The 4,604-nt window shown below is 44.5% G+C and overlaps 1 long non-coding RNA gene across 1 annotated transcript; it reads right to left on the minus strand.

Annotated features, from left to right (window-relative positions):
- Positions 1-293: 293 nt before the first annotated feature.
- Positions 294-4,239, minus strand: LOC120865897. The gene is made up of 2 exons (XR_005721546.1): positions 3,467-4,239; positions 294-1,395 (listed from the first exon to the last, which is right to left on the minus strand). It is a non-coding gene; the product is annotated as an uncharacterized LOC120865897 (long non-coding RNA).
- Between the last annotated feature and the right edge of the window lie 365 nt (positions 4,240-4,604).

Here is a 4,604-nt window from a genome sequence, read left to right on the forward strand (position 1 = left end):
ATGCTCCTAGGAGTTTAAGAGAAACGTCCCCAATCAGGCCATCTGCTCCCAGGAGCTTAAGGGAAACATCTACAATTAGACCATCCATAAGATTTAAACATCAAACAGTTAAAAGATCTCTGGAGTATGAAAAGAAAGACATGGGACGCTTCGGTTCCCCCTTGTCCCCCCCCCCACCTCCCTACAAGGGTGAGGAGCCTCCACTAGAAGTTCCCCAGAGAAGGGTTCTCTCTAGCCCCGAGGATGAATTTGATCCCCACCTTGAGGCTTGTTTTCCCGTAATATATGACAGAAGTGGTGGGGGAAGAGCCCCCTACTGGGAACCCATTCCAATGAAAATGATTAAAGAACTCAAACATATGGGCCTAAAGCCCCATACACTTATCATTGGTAGACGCCTTAGCGGGCAGATGGTTGGCACCCCATGACTGGAAGACAGTTGCTAAAGCTTGTCTGTCAGGAGGGCAATATGTACTTTGGAGAGCTGAATTTGATGACCTTGCCCCAAAACAGGCCGATACCAACCAAAAATATGGCCCAAGATATATTGTAAAATGTATGCTGACAGGGACTAATGAATATGGAACACTTAGAGATCAGATGGGATTAGACATAAAGACTTTAGATCAAGTAACCGCCTGTGCCCTCGGGGCTTGTCTATTGTTGCCTGAAGGGAAAGAATCAACCTCTTCCTTTTCAAACATTAAACAAAAACCAGAAGAGCCATATGAGGACTTTATATCACGACTTGCAGAGGCAGTCCACAGAGTAATTTCCAATTTTGAGGCAGCTGGAATACTGATAAAACAACTGGCATTTTCAAATGCTAACTCTACCTGCCAGGCCATTCTACGTCCTATAAAAAAAATCTAGGCAAAGAGGCGATTACATCAGGCAATGTGCAGATGTAGGACAAGCAATGATGCAGGGCATTGCCATAGCTGAAGTGATAAAGGGAAATTCTTATCAACAGGCAGTACAATCCTTTTTTACAAAGAGGAATAACCCATCAAAGAGTCATTCCAGTAGTCCAGGCCAGAATGTTGGTTTAACCAAGGCTTGCTTCTCTTGCAGATGGGAGGGGCACTTTATGCACGCTTGCCCCCCAAAAGCAGCTGGTTCTTCTCTGCCGAATTCCACCTCCCCCGCTGTGTCTGCTAATCTCCCTAGATCTCCTTGCCCTCGTTGTCAGAAGGGATATCACTGGGCTAGGGATTGTAGATCAAGACTCCATAAAAACGGAACCTTGCTAGTTCGTGACCAACAGTCGGGAAACGGATTGAGGGGTCAGCCCCAGGCCCCGACAACAATTGGGGCAGCGTCACTGAACCCATTCATTCCCTTCACCCCATCGCAGAACTCATCAGAGCAACCCCAGGCAGCACAGGACTGGACCTCTGCCAGGAGCCAGCACGAGGAGTCCCACCCGTGGCAAAGATAATAACGTTAAGGGGCCCAACAGGCAAAGGCGAGTAGAGCCTTAAGGAAGCCTCGCTGGATCTGCTCGTGCATCTGCCCCAAAAACCAGAGTTTGCCTGCCTTGCTGCATTATACCTTTCACCTATACTTCTGACATTATGGGGCGCTATCCCCCACCACCTCTCTCTGTAAAGGAGTTAACTTAGGACTCCAGTTAATAAATCTCCTGGGCATGTTTCAGTCCAAATACTCCTCTGATAGCTCTCTAGCCTGCCTGACAGGATTATCCGGCCACATGTGATTGTTTACAGCCTCCCAAGAGAGGCACGAGATGCTTTAAACTTCCTAAAAACAGATTCTTTTGAGAAGTTAGAAAATCATTAGTATAGTATTAGCAAGTTAGTTAGAAATTATGTTGGTGAGGGGTTTCATTGCTGAGTTTCATTGCTGCCAGGCCTCCATATGCTTAGGCACCTGGGAGTATGTTAATCAATGTGATTGGAATGTAGAAAAGGAAATATAGTAGTTTTTAGCAATACTAGACTTTTGAGTTAATGAATTTTCTCTTTGTTATAGATCACTGTACTCCTCTTTCTGCGTTATAAATCATTGTGTCCTTGCTATGTAAGAATGTAACTTTATCACTATCTTAAGACTAAGTAGATCTTAAGGGGAAACAAGTTTTCTGATTGACTAACCTTTATCAATAGAAAGTAAGGTGGGGTGATAAAATGTTGATTGGTCTCCAGACCAGAAGATTGTAAACAAATGTAAGACCCTTGTAAGAACAAATATATATTGAGAACACTGTCTTTAGATTAGGGTCGGAGCAGCTGACCCTGCGTGACTCTGTTTCTTACATTTACCTCTCTCTTGATGAAAGTGAAAGAGGAGAGCAAAAAAGTTGGTTTAAAGCTCAACATTCAGAAAACGAAGATCATGGCATCTGGTCCCATCACTTCATGGGAAATAGATGGGGAAACAGTGGAAACAGTGTCAGACTTTATTTTGGGGGGCTCCAAAATCACTGCAGATGGTGATTGCAGCCATGAAATTAAAAGACGCTTACTCCTTGGAAGAAAGTTATGACCAACCTAGACAGCATATTCAAAAGCAGAGACAGCACTTTGCCAACAAAGATCCGTCTAGTCAAGGTGGTTTTTCCTGTGGTCATGTATGGATGTGAGAGTTGGACTGTGAAGAAGGCTGAGCACTGAAGAATTAATGCTTTTGAACTGTGGTGTTGGAGAAGACTCTTGAGAGTCCCTTGGACTGCAAAGAGATCTAACCAATCCATTCTGAAGGAGATCAACCCTGGGATTACTTTGGAAGGAATAATGCTAAAGCTGAAACTCCAGTACTTTGGCCACCTCATGAGAAGAGTTGACTCATTGGAAAAGACTCTGATGCTGGGAGGGATTGGGGGCAGGAGGAGAAGGGGACGACCGAGGATGAGATGGCTGGATGGCATCATGGACTCGATGGACATGAACCTGAGCAATCTCCGGGAGATGGGTGATGAACAGGGAAACCTGGCACACTGCGATTCATGGGGTGGCAAAGAGTCAGACATGACTGAGCGACTGAAATGAAATGAACTGAACTGAACTGATAACTAAACGTATAAAAGTGGACCTGGAAAATAAAGAAATGGGACCAGTTCCTGGAAAGACTGGTTCCCCCCGTGTGGTCTTTTCTCATTCTCTTCTTTTCTGGCTGAATTCCTATCTGGAGTGTGAAGGCTCACCAAGCCTGCTAATTTTGCCCTGGCTTCCAAGACCCACACGAGAGGGAGCCCAAGGCGGGGCACCCTCTGCTATTCAAGTGGGCACCAGTGGCCTATGTAGGTGGTGCAAACTCCTTGTCTCGGAGTTTTATTGGTTCTCCACATAAACCAAGTTATTCAGCCTCTTTTCTCCACTAAATTTTCCTACTACACTATTTTTTCCTAATCTCTCTTTTCTAATTAAATAGTTCTTTCTTAGGATGCCGACTTGGTCCCCATTTCGAATTATCCTGGATCCACCGGGGCTGGACCCCAGCAGACCTCAGTTCCACCACCTCAACAATATTAACACCAGATAGCCCCACTATAAAAATCCCTACAGGAGTTAAAGGTCCATTACCGACAGGTTTGGTGGGAATTATATTAGGCAGAAGTTCCTTAGCTATGCAAGGTCTCACAATTATCCCTGGACTCAGATTATACAGGAGAAAATCAGATAATGATTTCACCCCCAACTAAAACTATACAAATTCATCAGGGACAAAGAATAGCTCAACTTTTACTTTTGCCTTACCATACTGCCATAGGACACACAGCAACTCAAAATGAAAGGCAGGAGAAAGGATTTGGACCTAGTGATATGGTTTTTTGGATAACAGAAATTACTCAGAAACGCCCTATGAAAACTATTCTGGTCAGTGGCAAGTCTATTGTGGGGTTATTAGATACAGGAGCAGATGTCTCTTGCATTTCTGGGAAAGACTGGCCCAGCTCCTGGCCTACACATAGCACTGAAAATGAGTTGGTGGGATTAGGGAGAGCCCCCACAGCAGTTAAAAGTACAAAAATGTTAAATTGGCAGTTTGAAGATACCTGTGGAACTTTCCAACCCTACGTAGTTTCTTCTTTCCCCTTTACCCTGTGGGGGAGGGACATGCTGTCTCAAATGGGAGTGCTACTTTTCAGCCCTGATGACAAAGTGACCTCCCAAATGCTCCAGATGGACTATGTTCCATCAAAAGGATTAGGTAAACAACAGACAGGAATAATTGAGCCCATTTGTCCAACTCCTCGAAAGCTATGTACTGGATTGGGGTATCCAAATTTATAAGGGAGGCCATTGTTTTTGCTGCTGACCCCATAACATGGAAATCTCAGGACCCAGTGTGGGTGAAACAATGGCCTCTCCCTAAAGGAAAATCACTGGCAGCTAAAACTAATTTCTGAACAACTAGAATTGGGAAATATTGAGCCCTCCAATAGCCCCTGGAACACTCCTATTTTTGTTATTAAGAAAAAATCTGGTAAATGGCAGCTTTTACAGGATTTAAGAGCAATTAATGCCACCATGGAGGACATGGGGGCCTTACAACCTGGGCTCCCTTCCCCAGTAGCCGTTTCAGAGGGATATTATTTTAATTGGTTTACAAGATTGTTTTTTCACCATTCCCCTAAATGC

Source organism: Oryx dammah, unplaced genomic scaffold (assembly GCF_014754425.2).
Source record: "Oryx dammah isolate SB20612 unplaced genomic scaffold, SCBI_Odam_1.1 HiC_scaffold_7, whole genome shotgun sequence".
NCBI classification, from domain to species: domain Eukaryota; kingdom Metazoa; phylum Chordata; class Mammalia; order Artiodactyla; family Bovidae; genus Oryx; species Oryx dammah.